This window comes from Chionomys nivalis, chromosome 9 (assembly GCF_950005125.1).
Source record: "Chionomys nivalis chromosome 9, mChiNiv1.1, whole genome shotgun sequence".
NCBI lineage: Eukaryota > Metazoa > Chordata > Mammalia > Rodentia > Cricetidae > Chionomys > Chionomys nivalis.
This window is the reverse complement of record NC_080094.1, coordinates 69,337,786-69,365,314: the sequence shown is the minus strand read 5'-3', so window position 1 is coordinate 69,365,314 and position 27,529 is coordinate 69,337,786. Positions and strand designations below refer to the sequence as shown.

The following is a 27,529-nucleotide window of genomic DNA, read 5'->3' as shown; positions in this document are numbered from 1 at the left end:
ATTGGAGGAAGTGAATGTGTCACGGGGGTGGACTTTGGGGATTCAAATGTTCAAGCCAGTCCTAGTCTCTCTCTCTCTCTCTCTCTCTCTCTCTCTCTCTCTCTCTCTCTCTCTCTCTCCCCACCTCCCCTGTAGATCCAGATATAGAACTCTCAGCTACTCCCCAGCACCATGTCTGCCTGCATGCCGCCATGTTTCCCTTAATGATGACAATGAACTAAACCTCTAAACTGTAAGCCTGCCCCAATTACATGTTTTTCTTTATAAGAGTTTCCAGGGGAGCCTGGCGGTGGTGGTGCACGCCTTTAATCCCAGCACTTGGGAGGCAGAAGCAGGCGGATCTCTGTGAGTTCGAGACCAGCCTGGTCTACAAGAGCTAGTTCCAGGACAGGCTCCAAAAGTCACAGAGAAACCCTGTCTCGAAAAACCAAAAAAAAGAAAAAAAAAAAAGTTTCCAGGGGGGACTGGAGAGATGGCTCAGTGGTTAAGAGCATTGCCTGCTCTTCCAAAGGTCATGAGTTCAATCCCCAGCAACCACATGGTGGCTCACATCCATCTGTAATGAGGTTTGATGCCCTCTTCTGGCCTGCAGACACACACACAGACAGAATATTGTATACATAATGAATAAATATTTTTTTTTTTTAAAAAAAGAGTTTCCAGGGTTGTGGTATCTCTTCACAGCAATAGAACATTCACTAAAACAACACTCTACCCAGGTTACTTTTGGTCATGATATTTTGACATGGTAATGGAAACCGTAACTAAAGCAAACACCTTAGTCAGTCAGGCAGTCAGTCAGTCAGTCAGTCAGTCAGTCAGTCAGTCAGGCAGACAGTCAGTTTGTTTGAAGTCCACCATTAAATCTAGGACTAGCCACTTGCTAGGCAAGGGCTCTGCCTCTGAATGAATTACTTTGTCATCCACTACGGAATGCTTTGGAGAACATTTCACCTTTATGTGCCAGACCCTGTTCAACATGCAAACCCAGCCAAAATCCCTGCCCGTGAGAGTCTCTCATTCCAGCAGAGGCAAACTCAAAGACTTAATACCATCTGCAAATCACAAGACATGTGGGAGATAGATGTTCGAGTTTTTTTGTTTGTTTTTTGTTTTGTTTTGTTTTTTTCGAGACAGGGTTTCTCTGTAGCTTTGGAGCCTGTCCTGGAACTAGCTATTGTAGCCCAGGCTGGTCTCGAACTCACAGAGATCAGCCTGCCTCCACCTCCCAAGTGCTGGCATTAAAGGCGTGCACCACCACCGCCAGGCGACGCTCGAGTTTTTATTTGACCTCTGTGAAGGAGTACAAGATGGATGTTTCTATAAGAGATGGTATGCGTGTGTGTGCAGGTGCCTGAAGAGGGCAGAGGCATTAGATCTGCTTAGGCTGGGAGGTGGTAACAAGAGTCTCACATCCGAAGAACATTCCAGGCAGAGAAAGCCGTGTGTCTGGAGGCCTGCAGTCTTGAAAGCGGACGAGGCTGGAGACTGGCGGGATTCCGAGGAGTTGGGGGAGTGAAGGAGTAGAAGACGGAGCTGCCGAGGAGCACAGGGCCAGGATGTGAAGGGACCATGCCCTGCTAAGGAGTTTGCACTTTACCCTGTAGACAGCCGGAGTCCTGTTGATGAGTTTATGCAGGGGAATGACATGTTTATATTTATTTTGAGGAAGATAACTCTGGCAGATGTAGTGGGGTGGTGAGAGACTGGGCAAGTCACTTAACCTCGCTCTTCCTCTGTTTCACCATCTATCAAGCAAGACCAAGTGTCTCTGCTCTCCTTACCTCATAGGATTCTGCTGAGGAAGAAATGAGATAAGAGATTGTGAAAACACTTTCGGATGTATGTGGTTCTATAAAAGTGCAAGTCAGCCGTGTTGTTATTTCAGCTGGGCCGTGTGTGGGAACGTGGCTTTAGAGGAATCTGAAGAGCCAAGGAGAGAAGCAGAGGAGAGGCCCTAGTCCTGTCTCCCTCAGAAAAGAAAACCAAATAATCCTTTAATTTATTGAATCCCTATTTTTGGCACTCTAGGGCACAAAGAGCTAAAGGGATTCTTCTGGAATATAGAGGGAAGCGGCCCATGGACAGCTTATGGTCCAACTGGAGACGCATCATCCTCCTAGGTCACAAAAGTGAGGACCCACTGCTGGGAGTGGTGGCACACGCCTTTATCCCAGCACCCAGGAGACAAAAGCAATTGAGTCTCTATGAGTTAGAGGCTAGCCTGGTCTACATAGTGAGTTCCAGGATAGCCAGAGCTATGCGTTGAGACCCTGTCTTGAAACACTGCTTCCCCCCCCACAAAAAAAAAATAAAAGATTAAAAAAAAAAAAAAAGAGTACTCAACCCAGGAAAAAGTCAGCTTGTGAAAATCTGATCCAATCCAAAAGCAAGATGAGAGAAGGAGTGGAGACTGGAGGCATTGAGAGTCTCTGGGAGAAAATAAAGACTGACTGGGGTTAAGACCAGATAGTATTCTTCCAGAGGACCGGAGTTCAGTTCCCAGCATCTCCACCAGGCAGCTCACGACCACCTGTAACTTCAGGTCCTGGGATCAACGTCTTTGGCCTCTTCAGACACCTGCAACACAGGCACAACCTTCCCTCCCCTATAAGTAGAAAGAAAAAAGAAAAATATTTAATTCATCATAATAATTCAATTGGCCAAATAACAGCCCTATTGTTCTGGAAGAAGAGAACGGAAAAGCAAGGTAGAGAAATTAATTTCAGAGTCAGGTGCAATGTGCAAGTCGTCCTCCCAAAAGCAATGTTCTATAAACAAACAGCCACATTTTGCATGACTTTCTTGGTAACAAAAATGAGTAAACCTCACTGAATCTTGTACCGTGGGTCATTCTGCCAAATGCTTCTTTTGAGTTGAGTGTTGGGTAATGTATCCCGGGTAGACTAAATATTTCCTTATGCTCTTTCTTGCATACAAGTTTAACCGTCCTTCACTTCATTTAAATAATGCCATTTCCTCTCTTGCTATCCCAAGTCCTTTCCTGGAGTTTTGAGTATTTATTTTACACTGGATCATGGGTAGCTTGTGTGTTTGTGTGTGGGTATGTGCATCTGAGTGAGGTTGCCTGACGAGGTCAGACAAGGGCTTTGGATTCCCTGGGGCTGGAGCTACAGGCTGTTGTGAGCCTTTTGGCATGGCTGCTGACAACCAAGCTCGGGTCTTCTGTAAGAGCAGTCTGTGCTCTTAACAACTGACCCATCTTCCCAGGCCCTAGATTGTGGAAATTACACGTCTGTTTGCATATTTCTTGGTAGATTGCGATAAGATGTACATTTCTGTAAAAGAAGTAGACCCTCAGTGTTGAAAGATATTGATAGAGGATGACATAATAAATAACTTAATAAAGCCTATATTAGTTTTGGGGAGCCTTTAAAACATTTAACTTATCACATATGTTTTATGTTTACTTAATTATCATCTTACCTTATGTTTTATAGGGAAGTATATAATTTTTATTGTAATATTTGATAAAGCAAGAATTCAACTGAATTTACATATTTATTTTTGCAAATGTGTGTGTATGCACATGTATATTGAGTGTAGGTGTGTGTGTACACTATGTTTTGTGTGTGAAGGTCGGAGTCTACTCCCAGGAAGACCTTGGGTGTAGATCCATGCCTTCTCTCCTGCTTGAGACAGTTTCTCTTTCTGCTCACTGCTGTGTATGCCAGGCTAGCTTGCCAAAAACTCTTGGTGATTCTCCTGCCTCAGCTTTCCCTCTTCCGGAGGAGCTTGCTAGACTGGGAATCTGAACCGAGGTCATTCGGCTTCTGTGCTTTACCCACAGCGCCATCTGTCTTGACTGGAGTTCTTGTAATGCCCTTGGCACCTACCATCACTTCATTGTCTCTATAAAAACTGTTCAAAGAGACGGGAGTTAGCAATAAGAAACAAGGAGCAAAAATCCAGTAGAGCATAAATTGTGCCGAGCCCTGGGGCTTGGGGGAGTGATCTGGCCTGGCTGGAAATGACGTTTTCATTCCAAAGCTGATGTAAAGTGTGTGCAGTGGACAGTGAACGTGACAAGTGACTGGCTCTGCCAAGGGCATGATGTAACCGGAAGAGATGGGCTTCGACATCAAGCAGAGCTGGGTCCCAATCCAAGCAGTGATGCCTTCAAGCTGGATTCCTTGGGCAAATGACTCTGTGAAGCACAGCTGTTAGTATCCCCCAGGGTCCCAAGAATGAACAGCAGTGATTCCCAGAAAGGACGTGCACGCGGGGACGCCTTTGGACTTAGGTCTGCTGTTAATGGCCTGTTCAGAAAAGCATTTTTAAGCCAGGTGGTGGTGGCGGCACCACGCCTTTAATCCCAGCACTTGGGAGGCAGAGGCAGGCGGATCTCTGTGAGTTCGAGACCAACCTGTTCTACAAGAGCTAGTTCCAGGACAGGATCCAAAAGCTACAGAGAAACCCTGTCTCAGAAAAAACAAACAAACAAACAAACAAACAAACAAAAAACCACTGTGGGGTATTTTCCTCAGAGTCTTCAGACCTAACTAAAAGACAGCCACTTTCCCTTTGAGATTTAGGACTGGATTACGAACATGTGAAAGGGGAATGGAACTGGGAGAGGGTGGGAGAAAATGCACTGTAGCTAAATTGAGAGCTGAGCAGTGATTAAGGGTGGGTGAGGGGCAAAGAGAGGGCATCAGCAGGTGTAAGCAGAGGAGTGTGAAGGGAAATGCGTGGGGCAGAAGCAGACGGGGCAAGGGGATTGAGGAGTAAGCGCCACATTTTAACGGCATCCTCTCTCTTACTCACTGGGGCACATGCTTTGGAGCAAACTAAGAAGTATAAGCTATACAAAGAAGAAAATTATAAGAAAAGTATAAGCTATACAAAGAAGAAAATTATTGCCCAAAGTTCTTCCTGCATCCCAAGCGACTCGTTACTCGTTGCTTATGTTTTCCGCGTTCCCCTCGGCAGTTCCACTTATCACCATGACAATTGTCTGGAGAAATATTGGAATAAAGATGAGCTAAGGTTAAGGCTTGTGTTGTCTGGAAGCCTTTTCGGGCCTGTTTGCAAGGCTAGTCCTCTGAGCTCACTTTTTTATGCATATGGACTGTAAACATTTAAAATCAAAGGAAATAAATACGATCAATGTCACTTATTCTGCAGGTTATTTATTTTGAGACAGGGTTTCACTAAGTAAGCTTGGCTGGTGTTGAACTCAGAGATAGGTTTGTCTCTGCCTCCTGATTAGAGGCCTGTGTTACCATGCATGACTTCTTCACCTGCAGATAAAAGACACACCCACCCACACACTCATACACACACACACACACACACACACACACACACACACACACACCCGCATGCATGCGTATGCACCTGGCCCAGCTACAGCACCTGTGTGGAGGTCAGAGGATGATTTATGGGAGTCAGTTCTCTCCTCTTACCTTGTGGATCCAGGGATTGAACTCAGGTCGTCATCCCTAGTGGCAAGTGCCTTTACCCACCAAGCCATCTTGCTGGTCCTGGAGAATTCCTCTTTAAGGGAAGACCACTCCTTTCTTTGAAAGAGAAACAACGTAACAGAGCTGTCTGAGTTATGTGGAGAAAATGCCAGTCCTGCTTTGCCAGAGCAGCTCGGGATGAGTTGCTAACTTGCTTTGAGTAACAGTGAAGGATAGTGCTACTGCAGGCCCGCAACAGCTGGGTAGAAGTTATTACTCAGAGCTTATACGTGCTGAGACCCCACAAGAGGTTTTGACACTCCTTAGTGGGAGGCAGGCAAGTTGTATAACCTTTGTGTTGAGGTTTCAGGGCAGGATCTGTCAATCCAATGGAAGACTGAGGGCTGAACACTGAGATACTTTGAGGCGACCTTTTTGAAAATGGAGTCAGCAGCGAACTCCAGGTTCGGGCAATGTTTTTGAGCACGCGTTAGCTAACGCCTTTTGCTGTGGTACTTTGTGAATGAAAGGAAGAAAGGACAGCAGCCTGAGTAGACACAGGAGGAGGAACGGAGAGCGAGCGGTGGCGGTCCGTGAGGAAGATGGCTTTGGTAGTCTCATAGTAATAGTCACCACTCCCATGGTCCTCCTCGCGCCCGCCTCTCTGGAGACTTCTCTAGGTACTGACTTTTGTAGCCTAGCTATGAGGTAGTACAGATACTGTTCCCAGGGCTCAGATCAGAGGAAACAGTGACACAAAGATGTTGTGCACTTCAAAGCGTCTGCATTTCACGTCTCCTTGAACGGGGCCATGGCATTTGCGGTCATACAGGATGATGGTCTCACACTGAGAACCAGGCAGAATCAATGACTGACATGCAAACGCTGAAGAATTTAGGGACTTATATCAGAACATTTGTTAGCTATTTTCTCTTCACAAACAACAACAAGAAGCCGGGCAGGATGCTGGGGAGGTGGCTCAGTGGTTAAGAGCATTAGCTGCTCTTCCAGAGGGATCCAGCCCCAGGGTGGCTCATAGCCATCTGTAACTCCAGTTCTAGGAGATCTGATGCCCTCTTGTGGCTGCTGTGGGCAACTGGCACACACACGGTGCGCACATATGCATGCAGACAAAACACCCATAAGCATGAAATAAAATAGTTTGAATGCCCAGAGCTCCTGTAAAGTGGGCATGGAAAGGAATGTGTCTGTAATCTTGGAATTGCTATGTGGAGGTGAAGGCAGAGGCAGGAAAGCCTCTGGAATAAGCAACAAACAGCAAAGTACTCTCAAATTTGGTAGAAGTTGAGGACTGACTCCCTAAGATTGCCCCCTGACCTCCCTGTGCATGTTATGATATGTATCTACCTCCCACACCTAGGAAGCACACACATACACAGGGTATTTTTTTAGTTTTATAATAGAGTTTTTTTTTTTTTTAATTGGTTTTTCGAAACAGGGTTTCTCTGTAGCTTTGGAGCCTGTCCTGGAGCTAGCTCTTGTAGACCAGGCTGGCCTCAAACTCACAGAGATCCTCCTGCCTCTGTATAATAGATTTCTTTTTAAAGGGTAAAACAACCAGACAATTTGAATTCAAGTCCAACAGGACCGCTGTCAGTCAGCCATGATACCATGGTGTGTTCTCAGAGTCTTTTTGGAGAGGAGGAAGGTTCTGACACTCTATCCATGTTCATCCTTCTTATTTGCAATGCAATCTACAATTTCTTGTGGACATGTTAACTTCTCTGTATCTGTATCAGGATTTTCAAAGTCAAATTGATCTTCCATGGCCATAATGTTCTTCAATTAGTCCAAACGGTCTACGCCCAGGTTCTTCATAAAATGAGAATTTACTGAGAGCTTTTCTGGGTCAGCCTTGTAGAGTTTCAAGACATACAGTACTGGGTCTTTGACTCCCTCTAACGTCAAAGGGGGTGCGTCACTCTGTGACCCTTCAAGGGACCTGGGTGAGAGCCCAGGCAGGCTGCAGAGGCCAGGGCCTCCTCCGGGTTCCCTCAGGGCAGAGCGTTGTGCTGAGTGGCAGGGCCAAGGCCAGGGTGGGCAGTGGCGCGAAGGCCGCGGGTAGGCGGAGGACGCAGGCGGAAAGGACAAGCAGCCACGGCTAAGCCAGCCCAGGATGCAGTGTGCGTAGGTCTCCTGAAGAAGCTGCCGCTAGCACTGTACTAGAAGATTAAAAAGAAGAAGAAGAAAGAAAGAAAGAAAGAAAGAAAAGAAAGAAAATCAAAGCTTAATAAAGACTGTGTAGATTCAAGATATGTATGACTATAATGTATTGTTATAGCGTGTAAAGTGTACCACAATTAAATTATCAACTCACCAGGCTGAGCGCCAGATTCCCAGAACGTGCTCCTCTTAAGGGATAGCTTGAGGACTGGAGAGATGTCTCAGCAGTCAAGAGCATTTGACGTTCTTGCAGAGGACCCAGGTTCTTTTCTCAGCACCCATGCTGAGCTGCTCACAGCTGCCTGTAACTACAGTTCCAAAGGATCTAATGCCCTCTCCTGGCCTCCATGCGCACTGCATGCATGCAGTATACATACAAGCCGGCACACACATATAACAAACATAAATAAGAATTTGTTTTTAAACAAAGTGGTTTGTACCCTTTGAGCAGAATCACCCCATTAGTATTCGAGTCAAATGATAACTGGGTATCTTTTTTCATGCATCTGTCTTTCCTGCCTCCCAGGCTTGCTCCTTCATGGACAGAAATGTGTAATAGTCTCTCTGTATTAGCACACCAAGTATATATTAATTATGAAAACAAAAGTCTGGAGCTAGGAATATGGTCCAGTGGGTAAAATGCTGGCAGCATGTGAGGACTTGGATTCAGATCGCCATCACCCAGACGGAAAACTGAGAATGGCAGTGTACTCCTATGGCGCTATAGTGCGCGTGCGTGCGTGCGTGCGTGCGTGCGTGCATGCATGGACAGGCGTGGAGGCCGGAAGATCCCCAGGGCTCGCTGGTCCACCAGCCTAGCGAAACTTTAAGCTCCAGGTTCAGTTTGAGACCTTGTCTCAAAACCTAAGGTAGAGGAGCCATTAAGGAAGACACGGAGCGTTAACATTAACACATACATGCACCAGAAAACAAGTGCGCGTGCATGCGTGCACGACAAACAGAGACACAATACTTAAGCAATTTGAATAAAATTTTAAAAATTACTCAAAAATTCATATAGGGCATATTAATACTAATTTCAGAGTTTTGAGATCAGACTCCTGGAAGGATGGTGCCAAGTACTAACCGCTAACTATTTGGGAAGCCTTTGCAGTTTAAGGAGCATGTTCCTGTCTTAAGCACCTCTTCTATACCTTCCTGATAAAAATCTATCACAGGAGATGGTCTGAATTTTGCTTTTAAATTTTACTCCAATGCCAAGGTATGGCAGGGTGGGAACTGATATAAGGTTTATGGCCTCAAATATGATCAAGATATTAGAGAACAGGTAATAATAACATCTATAAACCTGGTAGAATTTATAGTGTGATTAATCTTGTGTCTAGCCCTAGATGTTAGGAAACACATTGAGGCATCGAGTAAAATTCTTATAGGATGTAAGGGGCCTGGAATAGCTAAGTAGTACCCTAGGTACTTCGATTTTTAAATCTTACACTCCCTGCTGATAAGCCCACGGGGAATTCTGGGCTGTGACTTTGGACTGCGTGTAACTCCTAATGGTTTGAGCAAAACCAGGATTTAACTTCAAACCCGAAAGGAAAAACTCACATGTACACGGTGAAGGAAATAGTGTGATGAATTCCGTGTACAAGGGTCCTGATGTGACCGACTGTGAGGTGGCAGTCAGTGTTTAGCCTGTCATCTTCACTCCAGCCCAGATTCATGGCTTGAAATGAATCCCAAACATTATATCCGTTATCCGTAATTATTTCTGCACGCAGCTCCAAATGATGAAAACGCCTTTTAAATTTGCCACAGCTAAAATATTAATCATGAAACTCAATAATAAAACCCAAAAAGCTCTTTTAAAAAACAATAAGCCAAAGATCTTGACACGTCACCAGAGGAGACAGAGATACGACGGAAATTAGCATATGAAAGACTGCCCCAGGCCGCGCGCCAGCAGGGACTGCAAATTAAAAAGGGTGTAGTCGGCTCTGGCTGAGAACCAGAGCTCAGCTCCTATCACCTGCGCCTGGCAGCTCACAACCACCTTCGGTTTTTAGACAGGGTCTCTCCTCGATCCTAGAGCCCACCTAGGTTCGACAAGATGACCAGGAAACCCAGTTATCAACTTTTGTCTACCCTGCCCCAGAATGGTTATCACCACACCTAACCTTTTTTTTTTTTTTTTTGCCTCCAAGTCAGGGTTTCTCTGTGGAGATCCTACTGCCCTAGAACTAGCTCTGTAGACTAGAATACACTGGCCTTGAAATCACAAAGATCCTCCTGCCTCAGCCTCCCTAGTGCCACCACGCCTGGCCACGCCTAGCTTTTCTTATGGGTGCTGGGGTCTGAACTCAGGTCCCGTGTTGCACAGCGAGCATTTTACCCACAGGACCATCCCCTTAGCCCTCAAACAAAACTTCTTTAAATATTCTTGGGCTTGGGCTAATGTGTGGTGCGGACATAGGTTCTCAGTTCATTTGGACAGACACTGTTCAATCATATGGGAGGAATATGTTTAATTTTGTAAGAAACCACTAATTTTCCAAAGTGGGTGTGATGTTAAGAATTCCTACCTACAAAAGATAACAAACAAGCAAAACACAGCACTCTTGTCTCTCTGTGTTCTTCTCAGAGTTCTGTGTTGTGTTCTGGATTTGGGCCACTGTAACTGTATATAGTGCTAGCTCATTCTTGTCTTTTTTTTAAATTTTTGAGAGCGAGAAAAAGAGCGCGTGCGCGCATGCGTACAGTGCTCACAGAAGCCAGAAGAGGGTATCAGAGCTCCTGGGGCGCTACATGTAATCCCAAACCATTTTATGAAAGGGAAAAGAGGTGATTTGACTGTGTGCCAAAAGCTGCCTTTAGCTTTGTCGGACTAATTCTGGATTCTGACTTTCTGTATTATATGACAGTAAATTTCTGTTTCTTCAGGTCGTTATGCTGTGTGAGACTGTTAGAGTAACCATTGAATGCGATCTTGAATCTCACTTAAAAAGTGTAAAACAGTGGGGAAGGACGATATATATATTTGGAGGGAATAACAGAGCGTAAGAAAGCTTGGAACGGGAGGGCCCGCTGGGACCAGGTGAAGTGTGGTGTTTAGATGGGGGCAAGAGAGTGTTTGAGAGGGAGGCTCTAAAGTGTCGCCTCTGTAGCTGCCTCCGCAGCTGGAAGTCCGGCTCTGCTCTGAAGACAAGTGTGACGGAGGCTTTGCTGGAAGAGAGAGGCCTGATTGCACACGGCCAAGCTCTGGCTTCAAGGAGGGTGTGAAACTCCCAGGCGCCACCAGGTGCTGACGGGAGGGGATTTAGCAGTTCCCAGGTGTTCTGCAGAGGAACAAAGGCTTTCTGAGTCGCTGTTCTTAGTAATGACAATGGCCGTTAGCAGGTAATAAAAGAACTGTTCATCACCCTTTAGTCACCGGATTGTTCGAAGGTATTTGTCTGTGTGTGTGTGTGTGTGTGTGTGTCTTTGTCTCTCTCTTTCTCTGTGTGTGTGTGTGTCTGTGTGTTTGTGTGTGTGTGTGTGTGTGTGTGAGGAAGGAGAGGTGACTGAAACTATGAGGCCGGGGACGCATGACTGCAGAGACCTGGTTTCTTCAATCCTGTGCTTTCCATGAGAAACTGGGAATGGTGCTGACCTAACGCTTCGTAAACTCTTATCTCTCTTAGGGCGTCTCAGACAGCGCACACTGGCTGCTTTTGGCTTCATGCTTCAGAAGTTTAAATAAATAACCCTTCCCTTCAATTCAGCAGCTATCAGGGAAAATGATATTGTTTTTACTCATCTTGGCGAGGGGAGGCCCATCTGAAGTCCCCACGCTTTCAAGCAGAAAGAGCATTTCTGCCAATGAAGCGTGGAGTGACTTCCCAAGTCGAAGGCGAACTTTTTTCTTTTTAAATCACAGACAAAAAAGATGAATGCTGCCATCTAAACTTTGCCTGACTGTTATTTTCCCTAATATGGTCAGTGGCTTCCACAGCGTCGAGATGAGAAGGGATTTTGATAATGATGTTGTCTTCTCTCGGATAATGAAGTTTCTGACATTTAGGTGAAAAAGTCAGAATACTTCTTTGTCAGACGGGCTGTTCAATGCATGAGAAAACCCTGAACTCGCATTGGTTTGAGTAGCCGCGAGGGGGCACGGCAAGGTTACTGTACTTAGGGCGAAGAGAAATGGATGTTCTTTAGAAATTCCACCAAGTTCCTTTCATAAAAGTGTATCAATCCCCATTAAAAAACACAACTTGATGACCTTGACTTCCTCTGGCAAAATAACGAGGAGAGTCTGCCATGAATTGGACATCAAAGAACCAATAAATTTAACGAGTTGTTTTCAACACTAAGGGCTCCACTAGCTGGTGTGTTTCGCTATTACTGCTCTGTGGTATGGAAAAAAAATTCTGTCTTTCAAGCTTTGCCAAAAAGAACGTGCCCAAGGCCTGTCTTAGAAAGACGGAGACTGGTGACAGAAGTCTGTGGCCCACTAGGAATGTCTCTCACGGCACTTAGAGTCCTCTCACTGGATGCTCATAGTTGAATACACTTCTAGACTCTTTGTCTAAGGATGGTGGGCTGGGCATATGGCTCAGTTGGCAGAGTGCTTGCCTAGCATGCAGAAAGCTTTGAGTTTGAGTTCCAGCATCATAGGAACTGGGAATCCCTGTAAGCCCTGGGCTCAGAAGGTAGAGGCAGGAGGATCAAACACTAAAGGTCATCCTTGGTTGCACAGCCAGTTCAAGGCCAGCTTGAGACGTGGGAGACAGTTTCCAAAAGAGTGAAAACGAAAATATAAATAAATAAACAAACAGTAAGGGTGCCATGTTAAGCCACACACTTCTAGATGACCTTTCTCAGGGAAAATGAAGTTAAGAAGCCTGGGGACACAGCAGTAAGGACTGGGTGCTGAGAGGCAAGTTGAGATAGGAGCCGGGACAAGATTGGCATCTTCACACTCTTTCGCAAGCATGTCCAGAGTCCTTCTATTGTCTCAGGGGCTGCAAATTCAGATGTCTACGGGACACAAGGCAACCTCCCTGAATGCTATGGCTAATAAGCCTCGTCTGGGAAAGAGAGCATCTTCCTATCTCTGGCCCGTTGCTGGCAAGTACAGCATCATAAACAGTTTGGGATGAATTTTGCCAGAGCTTGCGTGGTGTTTTAAAGAAAATGGCCCCATAAGGAGAGGCACTATTAGTAGGTGTGGCCTTGTTGGAGGAAGTGTATCACTGTGGTGGGTAGGTTTTGAGGTCTCCTATGCTCAAGCTGTGCCCTTTGTGACACACAGTTGCTTCCGCTGCGTGCAGATCAAGATTCAGGACTCTCAGTTCCTTCTCCAGCACCATGTCTGCCTGCATGCCACCATGTCTCATCGTAATGTAAAGTACTAAACCTCCGGAACTGTAAACCAGCCCCAATTAAATGTTTTCCTTTATAAGAGTTGCTATGGTCATGGTGTCTCTTCATAGCAGTAGAAACTCTAAGATTTGTTTTTTTTTTTTTAATAAAAAATGACTTTTAAATTTTTTTTCAAAAAGCAAGAAATTTGTATCTTTATATATAATTGTTTTGGTATATTGGCACATAGTTGAAATATTGTTAAAACATTGTGCAGACTAAACATTGTACACATTTGACTTTTGAGTCGCTCTTTACCACTTCTTCCTGTTTGATGTTACTGTAACTTTGCTGGGAGACTGGACAGGCTTTATAGAATGTAGTAGAAATAGAGGTTGTCATTTGAACACACTTGAGATATTAATACTGGATGAAGGCAGAGTTTAGACTTGCTGGCCGAGAGTAGACGGTTTTCCTAGGATGCCTCAGATCCTAGATTCAACCTCTAGCTCCACACAAATGCAAGAAGAAAAAAGAGAAACCCTGAAATCCAAAAAGCCAGAGACAGGCTATCTTCCCAGGTCGGTTGTTAAATGGTTGCCGTGCAAGCGTGAGGACTTGAGTTCAATCCCCAGACCCATACTAACGTGGCCTTTAATCCCAGTACTCGGAAGGCAGAGTCAATCAGAACTCTGTGAGTTCAAGGCCAGCCTGGTCTAAAAAACAAGTTCCAGGACAGCCAGGACTGTTACACAGAGAAACCTTGTCTTGAAAACCCAAAAAATAAACAAACAAACAAAATGCTGTTTTGTAGCTACATGTTTATAATCTCAATACTGGGAAGGCAGAGGCAAAAAGATCGCCAGGGCTCACTGGCTGGCTACCCGAACCTAATTGGTGGGTTCCACATCAGTGAGCAATCCTGGCTCAAAATAAGGTGTGGGTAGCACATACTAAAGGAAGGTACTGGAGCTGAGCCCCTGAGGCCACAGTGATGAGAGAAGGGAAAAGGTCTTCTGCAGAGCCTCAGAGATCCCTTGCTGGGCTGGGGGCGTGGTGTAGACGGGTCAGCCCTGCATGCACCACGTTCTGCTGTAATACGTGTTTGGCGATTAGGTGCTCAGGGAAGTAAAAGGCTCCCCATTTCTTCAGGCCACACACATAACATTCATAATAAGTAATAACATAATAAGTAATTTTGTATTAAAGATACAGCATCCATTCTCCAGCTACAAACTAATGAACCTCAGAAGCCTGTGTATTTAGCACTGCCACAGAGAACGTAACACACGTGAGATATGATTTGTGCCTGCCTGGGAAATCTCTAGTTCCCCAAATTTCCTCCCATTTACCACTTTCCTCAGAGCCTGATCTTTGGGTCAAGGTACACTGTAACTGCCAATCTTTTGAGATGCACGTAAAGCGCCCTGAGTAACCCAGGATATTCACAATGGCTAAGGCCACTGATGTGAAGGCTGTCTTTAGAGCATCAGCCAACAGGCTTGTTGGTCTAGGGTCCATTGGGCGGAGCTGGTGAGGACCCATTAGAGCATTGATGGAAAGACAGGAGATAACTGACCTGGGAGCCCAGTGCACGGTCAGAGGGGACAGCGGAGAGGTACAGCAGAGGACTCCAGGTACCACAAGAACACTCAGCGCCCAGACAAGCCGGAGAACTTGGAGAGGGAGGGTTATTAGATAAGACCATGTACCAGAAGGACCTCACTGCCCCGCTCGTCGTGACTACAGTGGTTACTGCTGCTGTCCTATCGGCCTCTGACCAATCTCTCTCAGCACCCTGACATTTTCAGAGGCATAGTCAACATAGATGCATTGCAGGGGTGAAACCTTAGACCATCTTTTTGCTTAGAAGAGTAAGGAAAGGCCTGCCCACTTACAGCTTTTAGTGAAAATATTGAATGCCTTAATTTACTTTCTTTACCAATTTATGTTGGAAATTTAAAATATTTTAGTAACTGCCAATAACTACTATCTCAAGTTATTGGTAGAAATTGTATGGATTTTTTTTTCAGTTACAGTCAGTTAAAAAAAAACACCTATTTTTTAAAAGCAGAATGTGAGGCCTTATAGTGAGTTTTTTTTTTTAAAAAGCACTTAGCAGAAGAAAGATAAAAAATTCTCTCTGCATATTAAATAAGCAAACACAGTGTAATAAGCACAATAGTATGAATTCACAGTTTTGAGTAGGAAGGTTTTTTACTATTTATTTAGTTTGGTGTGGTGCTTTCAAATTAGTGCCAGAGCGAACACAAGAGCAGACAGTGTGTGAAAACCGACTGTGTGAGCGTCCACGTTGATCCAGCGGTGCTGATCAGTGCTCACGGTCATATTAGGTCAAGGTCAGAGAGCCTGGGCTGCGTCCCTTCCCTGACATTTTGATGAGCAGTTTAAGGAGCGGCTGGTGAGGTTTTCACACACTGTCTACTGTTGTGTGGGGACAAGCGGCAGAGAGTAATAACTCCCTCCCCATTTTGCCTGACTGCCCACTGTTGCTGGTACCATCAACACACATGGTAGCCGGTACTGTCAACATATACGGTAGCCAGTATAAATTAGATTTTTTTCAACATAACATACTGCATATAATATAGTTAAAATATTGCAGGAGGTTTTCAGAATTAATAACATTCCTTTTTCTGACTTCTATAGGGCTTGTGTAGTATTGATATTTTGTATTTTTAGATATAATCCACATACTATAAAATTTGCCTTTAAAAACATAATTTAGTGGTTTTTTTTTTTTTTTAGAAAGTTGTGATTAGGGAAATAATTTGATTCTAGAATATTTTAATCACCTCTTATAGAGACCCTGAATCTTTTGGCAACCACTCCCCAATTATACTTATATTTAGTTGACTTATATACAAGCAGCTAGGGAGAGGCTATTTCAGAATCAAATTATCTGTGTGGGCCAGGTGTCCAGAGACTGCTCTCTAGGTGACTTTCTCTAGTAAGGCGAGAGTGTAGCTTTCTCTTGTAAGTCTGCCTGTTCTAGGCCCTCAGTCCAGATTTTTACAGGTTTCTTTTTTTATTAAGAACATGGATATTTCAGCAGACAATAAAGCAGGGGAAAGCAATGTGGCAGTGAATACCTGAAAATATGAACATCTCATGTTTAATTTCCAATGTGTTTTACTATGTGAAAATATTAATAAATTAGTAGCCTACTTACAGAGTTGGGGGAGGCTTGTGGAGACGCTAAGTGAGGGATTTAATACAACAGCTGACCCAAAGCCTCCATCACATTGTGACTGCTGTTATCAACGACAATCTTTAGTGTCCTGTGTATTGTTAATTCATAGACAGCAAATACCTTTGATTATTTTAATCCCGTTAGCCTTTAACTCACTGTTTAGCCCAAGCTGGCCTCAAACTCATAATCCTCCTACCTCAGCCTCCCCAGTGCTGGACTATAGGTACACCGCCACAACTGGTTTCAAAACACCCTCCAGAAGGAACAAATAGAACCCTAACCTGGAAAATACTTCAGAGTAAGTTAGCAGGATATTGTGATTAGCAAGAGCTACAATTTATTGTCACACAGTTAACAATAGATTGCAATGTTTATAAGCTTTGCGGTAGTACTCAGGGGCTGGAGACATGGCTCAGTGGTTAAGAGCACTGGCTGCTCTTCCAGAGGACCCAGGTTCCATTCCCAGCACCCACACAGAGGCTCACAACCTTCTGGAACTCCAGTTCCACACGTTGAGGACTCCAGGCACACATATGGTGCACAGAAATACATTCAGACAAGACATTCATACTCATCAAATAGACTAAAAAGATAATAACAAACATCTTTAAAGATAAAAAATAAAGTAAAAGACAAAGTAGAACTTAAATATAACATCAACAGTGAGGGCCTCTAACCAAACACCAAATTTCTTTTTCCCAATTAAATAATTACTTTGCACATCTCAATATAATGTTAGGGTATAAAGGTTTTGTTTCAAGTATATTTTTTTATATGTATGCTGAAGGTGTGTACATTTGAGTTTAAATTCACTGTGGTAGTCAATATTTAATTATTGATCTCTGAATGTATTGATACATTCCTAAAAGTATTTCTTGGCAGGTTTTGAAATGACCATAATTCTTTGACATTTCTCCCTTCAAGAGATGTTGTGTGTGTGTCTTTGTCCCCTCCCCTTTAATATGATGGACCTATGGTTGCTTTAACCAAAAGAATATGGAGAAGTGATGTCATGTGGCTCCAAAGCTGGATCATAAAATACGACACGGATTCCCTTTGTCACTGAAACACTGGCAGTTCTCAGTTCTAACTCAAAGCAGTTCAGTCCTTCCCAGCCAAACCTAGACTACAGCCATCCTGTCAAATGGCCAGACTAGGCCACAAGGCCATCTTACGTCTTAGCGATGAGCTCATCCCCCAGGTGGCCTCTGTTAATATTACACAGAGGAGCTTTTGGGTCTGTCAAAATCCCGGCATACAAAGTTGTGTGATATAATGAAGAGGGCTATTTTTTCAAGCCACTTTAAAGATTGCTTGCAACAGCAGCAGCTTTGGAACTAAGGTCACACATGTGTCATCTGCCATAACATCAATCCTTTGCCCTGGTGATAGTGGCCAAGCAGCTCCCCTTTATCCCTCACGGTGCAGAATGTAGCTTGCTCTCCTTCCCTCTTTTCCGCCCTTTTGTTTGTTTGCTTTGCCTGTTGTTGCTAAGGCCTTCGAGTGGTCAGGCATTGGTTGTTTTGATCTCTGAATGACTCAAACAATCTGACCCAAGGCTTATGCAAATGGATTTGGAAATTTTACAAAAAAGTAATATCTTGAAAATTCCTTCCACTCACATGTACCCAGCGAACAAATGTTCTTGAAGTCTTTTATTAAACTGGATGTTCATCTACAAAGTTAAATAGGAAGTTGAGGTCATTATCTTTGATCTGTTCACTTGAAAAATGCAGAAAATGAAAACGGAGATATGAGAAAAGGGGAGACTCCATTTTCCATCTTTCTAAGTTAATATACCTTTAATCCAGATGAGAAAAAGCCATGAAACATTGCCCACATCACATCCCTGGGTTTTGAGCTAATGGGTTATTTTTAAAACTTGGAGGAAATCTTTATTCATATCTTGGCTGAAGGCTTCAGAAGAATCATTTCTAGCTACAGATACAGCACGGACAATGCAGGAAAAATCAGGTATTAGAGAACCAAGTCTCCTCAATAGTGGTTAAGATCCTGGGTATCTCGGGAACAGGTGAGATGAAGTTCTCATTTCTTACCTTCTTAGAGAACACAACTATGCTTTGACATCCATCAGAGGTATAACTGGGCATCCCCCTTTCCTTCCTTCCTAACATTACAGACCTGTAAACTTCTGAATGATGGTTGCTGAATGAAAGCAAAATTTCTGTGAGTACAGAGGCTGCTCATCTAAATGTATATGGAGGAAAGGAGTCAAGACTATCAGAAGCAAAGGAAGAGAAAGAGCTGGCAGGAAAATGAACAAGACAGCCTTTTCTCGGAACAATGCAAAGATAAAGTACATTTGCTGCTTACTTAGTTAAGATGGCTCCCCTACCCCACTCCTGTTTCTGCTTGCATTTCCTGCCGTGAAAATGGCAGTGAGTGCTTGCTAAACTCTAAATTGTTCTCATGAGGATTGTAGGGCATTTCTAGACGCTCTACTGGCCCTAAATGAACATATCGTTGGAACCCCAGGATAGGACATCTGAAGTTGGAAGGAACCCTGATACCATGCCATTCACTGTGTGGTGGCAGGGCCAGCAGCCCTTGGCTTTATACCGGAACATTCTAGAGATGCAGAATTTATGTCCCCACAGCAGACCCCCTAAGACAGAACCAAGGAGTCCAAACATTGGGTCATTAAAGCATGAGAAGAAAGTACAGACAATACCATCTGCTGTACCACGTGGGAGGGGATTGGTGCAGCCTAAGAAGATGAAACTATCAAAGTGGTAGATACAGGTAAGGAGGTGTTCAAGTTCCATTTTAGAAAGAGAAAGACATTATAAACTAAGATCAAAAGAAAGCTCACAGCAGAGTGGTGGTAAAAACAAGAAGAAGAATGGAGTTGCTGTAATGGGGAGAATTAAGCATCAAATTAATATCCAGAAAACAATGGGAGTGGGAGATAAAGGTGTTTCTATGGGACAGATTAAGACCCACTGAACTAAGACAGTGGGAGTCTCCGGGACTAGGCTATATATTTTGTAAACAAGGCAAGATTTTTCTGATCATGCTTAAACAGTATTATTACCCTATGGATTCTTTGGAAGAATTCTCTTTCAGCGTGGTGCACATACATGTGGAGGTCAGAGGTTAATGGCAATTGCCTTCCTCAGTCTCCACCTTCTTTCCTGAGACAGGGTCTCTCACTGTGTTGCCTGTGCGACACAGATTTGGCTAGAGTGCCTGGCCAACAAGCTTCTGGGACCCTCCTGTCTCGTTTTCCCAGAGTGAAGATTACAAACACACACCACCATTCCCAGCTTTTTACACAGGGGCTGGGGACCTGAACTCAGAACCTCGTGCTTGTGTGGCAAGCCTTTTGTGGACTGAGCCGTCTCCCTGAATCTTTAGCAGAAAGCTGAAAGTCCGCAGGAAAACTCCAACATCAAGGTGTTTGTTTGTTTGTTTGGCTTAGCATGATTTTTGCTTGAAGCATGGAAAACATATTTTCAGACTGGTGTAGCAGGTGTTTTTCTTAATTTTTTTTTTAAACCAGAAGAACTGCTGAGTTCAGAGGAAATGAGTGCACTTTTATTTAAATTTCCCGAGATTAGAGGAAGAACATATTGCCAAACAATGCCTCTTCACTTCAAAACCTCGGCTCATAAATTATTGGAGGATATCTTATTAAAAGTCTGTAAAGTTTCCTATTAAGAACGGTTGATTGCAGTCCAGACTAGCATGGCTTTGGTGCTTTCTCTGAAATACCACAGCTGTCGGGAAGAAATATACTTTCAGACAAAAGGTTTTGTTTCCCTAGCAATAAATTATTTTAGTGATATCTCGAGATAGATAAAACTTTCACTTATGTTTGAGTGAAGGAAGATTCTACTGATAACTTGTTTTTAAAAAAATCTATAAAAAGAAAAGGAGAATGTAGATGTAGATAGCGAATTAAATCCGACTTCCTTTAAGTTGAGCGAAGCAATTCTTTGTAAAGTCAGGGGAGATTATTATTATGGATAATGAAATGATTTACTGGAAAACGTGGAAGTAACGTTCAATACGGCCACATCTCGGCACAGCATCAAGTTGGTATTTTCAACTTTAACCTTAGAGCCATTAAGGAAAGGAAAACCCTCACTCTAATGATAGCTTTATGTAAATTGCCAGGGAAAACAACCTCTCCGCAGTGTTGTGGGACGTGGAAGAGGTGGGAAGTGCCTTGTTTGTGGTGTTGATGTAGTGACCTGGTGATTTCATGGCAGGTGAGGGCTTTGAAACAAAGTTATGCTCCCATCTCCTCGCCCCCCCCCTCTCTAATGAGGCCCTTTCTTTACAAAGCCATGAGACTGAATTCTATCAAACACATTTGATTTAAGAATTGCAAATATCCTCTTACTGCCTGGGAGTCATGATGGCTACCAAGCAAATTGCTGAAGACTTTTAATTTATTTTCTATGAACCTTTTCAGGGGACATTGGATTCGTAAAACATTTTGTAAGCCAAGAAAATGGCGCATAGTTCTCTCTCTCCCCTGCTTTTTTCTTCTGACTTTTGCTTCCAAATCCAGTATAAGCCACTCAGAAAAAACCTGGTCTATTTCACCATTTCCAGAGCGATGGGCGTTAAGGAAGATCTAGTCTGTTTTCCATCCAGGGCCTGAAGAATCTCTTGATTACTGGTAAGCCCAGAACTTTGATATTTAAGTATTTTGTTTGTTGTTACCATTGTGGGTTGTTGTGTTCCGTTCATTCTATTTGTTTATTTTGGTTCTTTTGGCAGGGGAATGAAGCCAGGACCCTGCAGACTGGGCCCTCCCCACCACCTAGCTGTATCCTCAGTCTGTAGGTTTTGATTTTAGCAGTGGGATCATGATGTTGAGACTTCACAAAGCTTAATAATGATAGAATTAATCAACCTGGATGAAGAGAGTTAAGTGGTACCAAGGCCACAAAACACTGATGAAGCAATACTTGTGCGATAAAGAAATCATAATTTTTCATGACTTTGGACTTAGGAACGACAGAGCTGTGTCAACATATTGCTCACGCTCTTTTTCAGAAGTAATAATTGAAAAAAAAAACCTCAACAAAACAACCTAGCTAAGCATGTGGAGCATGCCTGTAACCAGGCAGTTTCGAGGCTTGAGGTAGGAGAATTCAATAATAGTATAGGCCAGCTTATACTCTGTAACTTGACTGCAGTTTCAACCGCCCCCCAACCAAAACCGAAGCCTACCAACCAAGTAAACAAATGAACAAAACAATCTCCTCAAAACCCCAAAATAAAATATAAAAGCAGGCAGATAAGACTCCTCAAACAAAAGAGGATCTTTAAAACTTTAAAAAATGAAAGCAGTGTATCTGAGCAGGGTGAAGTAATGCACAGACTTACTCCTGGCACCTGGAAGGTAGAGGCAGGCAGATCTCTGTGAGCTCCAAGCCAGCCCAAGTTACACAGTGAGACCCTGTATTAATAAATAAAATAGATATGATAGGTATAAAAGATACATAATCTGCAATCTCCTGCCTTTTAGTAGAGTATCCAAAAATATATAAATGATCTGACCATCTCTGCATATAAAAATACATAAATGATCTGATCATCTCTGCATATAAAAATACATAAACGATCTGACCGCCTCTGCACATTTATCAGCAGTTCTATGATTGAACAACTTCCCTTTGCCCCAAGTAAGGACTCTGCATGCAGTGAGTCCACGCAGCCTTCCGAGGCCTGCACTTGTTAAAAGGACATTAATCATTTGAGCAAGGTCGCAAGCAACAAAGGCCAACGAGAGGTCAAAGTGCATAGGTCCAGTCATTTATCAGGTAGAAATGGGCTACGTTTCAATAATTTGTAAAATATTCTTTTATGAAAAAGCTATCGGTCATTGTATAGGCTGGCGAAACTCTGATTATTCCTTGGCACAAAATGAATGATGACAAGGAGTCGAGAAACACTATCTGGGTTTAGACTTTTGCAGGACCACCACGGCTTGAACATGCGTTTCCAATTTCTATAAGGATGTGATTATGATGTGGGAATGTCTTCCTGGCTCAAGAGAAAGATATGTCAGAATCGCTTTGCCTCTGATAAACAGATTAGGATCAATTGGTTAAGGCGAGGGCAGAGCTGGGAGCACTGAACACCGTGACGATTATGGTTTGCCACTGGCTTTTGTGATGGTAGAAATGATCTTTTCCACGCAGGTCCAGAGCGGGATGTGGTGGATGGCCTTGTTTCAGCGTATCAACCCTGTAACCCCTTGTACTGCTCTTCTCCTCTTCTCGGTTGGGGACACCATGCTTGTTGACGGCTCCAGACACATTTTATAAATTTGAAAACTCGACTTTCAGGGACCTCAATCCTTCCAAATTCAGAGAAACAAGCCCTCCACCTCCCCACTGTGTGTGACCCTGAGTTTAATCAAAGAGCACACTTGTCTTTGAGATTCTTTTCAACAGTTTGATTGAGATATAATTCACATACCACACAATCCACCCACATAAAGTATAATTTGACAGTTTTCTCATAGCTGAGTGGTGTAACCATTGCCACAATCCAGTTGAGAGTATTTGCATCGCCGCAAAGGGAAATTTCCATTTCCATTTCTCCCAAATGCTCAGTTTAGACAATCACCAATTCTCTGTCTCTTTAATGTATATTTCGTATCGGGGGGCCTCCGTCTTTTCGCGGAGTGTTTTCAGATCTCATCCACCTTGTAGTACACGTTTGGCCTCCTCATTTTTATGGCTGAATAGTGTTCCATTCCATAGCTATGACCCGCTTTGTTTGTCCGTTCACCAGCCGATGGGAACTCGGGTTGCTTCCTTTTTGAGGGGCTAATGGGGGCAACGCTGCTGCAGTTAGCACACATGAACAAGTTTTAACATGAGCTTAGGCTTTTAGATTTTAGGTATCAGGGAGGAGAATTTTGGGTCACATCGTGACTTTGTATTTAATGGTTTGGGGAACTGTCAAACTATTTTCCGAAGCAACCGGCCCATTTACATCTCCACAAGAAATGCTGGACCACCCTAGCTTCCCCTCATCACTGGTAAAACTTATTACTAGAGAATTCTTACTCGCAGTCTCTGAAGTATTGGTTGCTGTTGTTACAGTGTCAGAATTGGACCCCAAAAGTCATTAGGCTAGGGAAAGTTTCCACATGGCAGAAAAAAAAATGATCTTAAATAATTAATCGGGACATATATTTAATAGATATGGCATCTGAACTTTTATTTTGCCAAGAGTTTCATATCTTTCAGCGCCACAAAGGATTTAACACCCACGTCTAGCATGAATTACACCCCCCATTCTCATAAATTCCACTGGAAAAGAAGATATTTGTAGCAGTCATGGTTAGGAAGATACAAGACGGGCTACCTGTGAAGGTATCTAGGAAACACAAACACTATAGTGGCCCCATAGCAGCCTCCTGAGCTTGTGTCAGTGCTGTGGCACAATTACACACTGTCAGTTTGCTTTAAAGAAGTAGCCGGGGGGGGGGGGGCTGGCAAGATGGCTCAGAGGTTAAGAGCATTGCCTGCTCTTCCAAAGGTCCTGAGTTCAATTCCCAGCAACCACATGGCGGCTCACAACTATCTATAATGAGGTCTGGTGCCCTCTTCTGGCCTTCAGGCATACACACAGACAGAATATTGTATACATAATAAATAAATAAGAACTAGCCAGTTGGAGGGCCTTTGGTTCTTCCTTCTTTCGCTCCATTTTCTCTACTGGAGCATGAACAGAGGGCCTCCTGCATGCAGTGTGTGTGCTCTACCATTAACTACATCTCTAGCTCTTTAAATTTCATGTTAATAGGTTGACACTGATCTCACTACATGGTTCAGGCTGGCCTTGAACTTATGATTCTCCCGTATCAGCTTCTATAGTGCTAAAATTACAGGTATGCATGCCATGCCCGGGAAAGATGCTTGGATCCTAAGAAAGCAATAGTAGCCACGGACAGTACCCTATTCCCTCCTGCCTCCTACAAATGGATCAGAACTTATTTAAATCCCTCTCGATTTTTGGAGGAATAGGCAGTTTCCAAACTCTGCTATGATAAGTAACATTGCTATGAGCAACACAAGCAATTCTCCCTTGCAGATTAAGAGCTGATGCACTGAACTTTCCACAGCTGGCTTTGGCCTTGTGGAGACCCAGCCAGAGATTATCTTGAGACTGTGTAAAATTGATGCAAAGCAGACCTTCACTTAGCAAGGGGCTCATCTGGAAGACCCCTATGAGTCCACTAAACAGGGACATTCCAAGAACTCAATTTATCTGTCTTAAAAGGTTAAGCTCGTGTGTTGACCCTGCCAAGATTCAGACCTATGCTCCTGAAGGCTGTAATGAGTTGAGACTGCTGTGGGCCCTTCGTAGCCATTCCCTCGGGCACACCAGTGGTTTCTCTATCCCCACAGCCTGATCCCAAGCCTGCTGTGTTCTGATAGGAATTTCTCTTCCCACTGAGACTCTGCAGTATGGATTGCTTCTAGCTAAAAAGCAAATTCCACCATGATGAGAAGACTAGAGGGAATCACTGCAGTAAAATTGACATGTTAGATGTCAACACACTGGATCAAGTGCAAGGAATGACATGATACGGAGAATACGCATAAGGCTAGGCAGAAGGGGCTGGAGAGATGGCTCAGTGGTTAAGAGCATTGCCTGCTCTTCCAGGGGTCCTGAGTTCAATTCCCAGCAACCACATGGTGGCTCACAACCATCTGTAGGGAGGTCTGGTGCCCTCTTCTGGCCTTCAGGCATACAGACAGAATATTGTATACATAATAAATAAATAAATATTAAAAAAAAAAGACTAGGCAGAAAACGTAGGTCAGTCCTTATTCTGTCACTTACTAGTTTTGTGACCTTAAAAGAAGTCAGTAAATATTCTGAGTATCAGGTTCTTTTTTTTTTTTTTTTTTGGTTTTTCAAGACAGGGTTTCTCTGTATCTTTGCTGCCTGTCCCGGAACTAGCTCTTGTAGACCAGGCTGGCCTCGAACTCACAGAGATCCGCCTGCCTCTGCCTCCTGAGTGCTGGGATTAAAGGTGTGTGCCACCACCGCCCGGCCTATCAGGTTCTTTTTAATAAAATTAGTCTTATTGGATGGTTGCTATGGACTTGTATCTCCATATTTCTGTACTTCAGAGCAAAAATCTTATGGGACTAAGAAGTACATGAAATTTTCTGAAGGATGTGGATGGTGGGTCCAGCGTGCCTGTGTGTGGATGGTGGAACCATTGTGCCCATGTGTGGATGGTGGGGCCAGTGTGCCTGTGTGTGGATGGTGGGGCCAGCGTGCCCGTGTGTGGATGGTGGGACCACTGTGCCCGTGTGTGGATGGTGGGGCCAGCGTGCCCGTGTGTGGATGGTGGGACCACTGTGCCCGTGTGTGGATGGTGGGGCCAGCGTGCCCATGTGTGGAAGGTGGGACCACCGTGCCCATGTGTGGATGGTGGGGCCAGCGTGCCCGTGTGTGGATGGTGGGACCAGCGTGCCTGTCTGCCTATGTGTGTTACAGAGCACTGCCTGGTGGCCCCCTTACAGATTTTAGTCTAGCTACATTTTATAATCCAGTCATGCTACAACTCTTTTAAATAGTTATTAATCGAGAATTTCATACGTTGTGGTTTGATCATACCATCCCTCCCCCAGCTCCTCCTAGATCCACCCCTCTTCCCTACCCACCCAACGTTTTGTCTTTTTTTTTTTTTTTTTTCCTATCAAGTCCAATTTGTGCTGCCCAGATGTTGTAGTGTAATCAGTCCAACAGGGCACACGCCTTTACCAAAAACAAGCTCTGCTTCTCCCTGCATCTGTCAGTTACCGGCAATCCCTCAGCTAGGATGGGACTTCATGCCTACTTCCCTCTTCACTGCTGGGGTTTTCTCTGGCTGGAGCCTTTGCATGACGTCACAATTGCCACAGTTCTCTTCATCCCCGTTTTTCATATTGGAAAGTTGAGGCTAAGTGATGTACCCAAAGTCAAGCATCTTCTAAGGAGAAGCACCTCAATCCGTGTCTTCTGCAGTCTGGTGTATATGCTGACCCCCATCACATCATGGCTTCTATTTTAGGGTTAAGGCACCTTGAGAAACCCTTACAGGCAGATTCTGAGACCAGGTTCACTGGAGAGAAGGGGTACACTGGCTATCTAGAATGTGCCATTGGTGGCCACAGCTGGTACCTTCCCTGCTCCCAGTCCTCCCTCTGTTTGCAGTTACATCTCCCTCCCTTGCCCATCATTGTCTCACCTCCTTGTTTCTGCCTTCTACTCCCACCACAAGTCCAGGCCGTACTAGGTATTCTTCCACAGGGAAAGCCATGGCCATTGTGGCCACAGCTGGGATTTGCTCACCTGTTATAAGCCAATCTCCATTTCAGAAAGCAAGAGATCTGATGATCTTTGTATGATAGACTCACTCCCTAAAAACACCTGCCACCTGCAAGGACTCTTTCTCTTTGGATTTATGATTCATTCTACTTCCTTCGTAGAATTTTAGCCATGCATAAACTGTTTTAACCTTGAAATTATTTTATCAGTCATTCATATTTCTCAGACACAGAAATTGAAATATAAGTTGGATTCTTTTCCTATAATCCTCAGCCTCTAAAAGTTTAAAATTTTCTCCTGGATTGTTTTGATTTATAATTACACAGTAGAGTGTAGAATACAAGTAATCAAAAGAGTATAAAATCTATTTGAGTTTTTGATAATTGGCATTAAAAGTAGAAGCTCATAGGCCTACCATCACATTTTGAAATAGAATAGCCAAGAAAGTTTTACAATAGCAAAAAAGAGAAAATTAATAAATAAATATACTTCTATTTCTTTCATATTGTCTTTAGATAACATTGAAATTTCATGTGGGTCATTAATTATTGTCCAGGAATGAAAACCCATATGATAATTTCCAAAACCTACTTGACATGTAGAAATTACCTTTACATGCACTATTTTAGTTAATGTTCCTTAAAGCATAAAAACAAAAGGACTAGAAAGATGGCTCAGAGGTTAAGTACAGAAACTGTCTTTCAGAAGACCTGCAATGATTGCCCAACATCCGCTTTGGGTAGTTCACAACTGCCTGTAACTACAGCTACAAGGAATCTAAGGCCCTTTGTGACCTTGGCTGGCACCCGCACTTATATGCAGTATTCATAGCACCAACACACACACACACACCAAGAATTAATAATTACATCTCAAAGAATAAAGGTAAAAATATACCACTTTATTTATATCATATTCAAAGTCAATTTCCTATCACAGTGCATTTACAAAGAGCCAAAAAATAAATTCTTCATTGAATAATAGCATACTATGGCATTTCTGAAATGGAAATTAAGACTGTTGAATAAATATTTCATGTTTCTAATTTATGTAAAAGCACCATAGGGGCTTGCAG

General features: G+C 43.6%; 1 pseudogene; it reads right to left on the bottom strand.

The window, feature by feature from the left end:
- Positions 1-7,106: 7,106 nt before the first annotated feature.
- Positions 7,107-26,452, bottom strand: LOC130881024 (acyl carrier protein, mitochondrial-like; annotated as a pseudogene).
- Between the last annotated feature and the right edge of the window lie 1,077 nt (positions 26,453-27,529).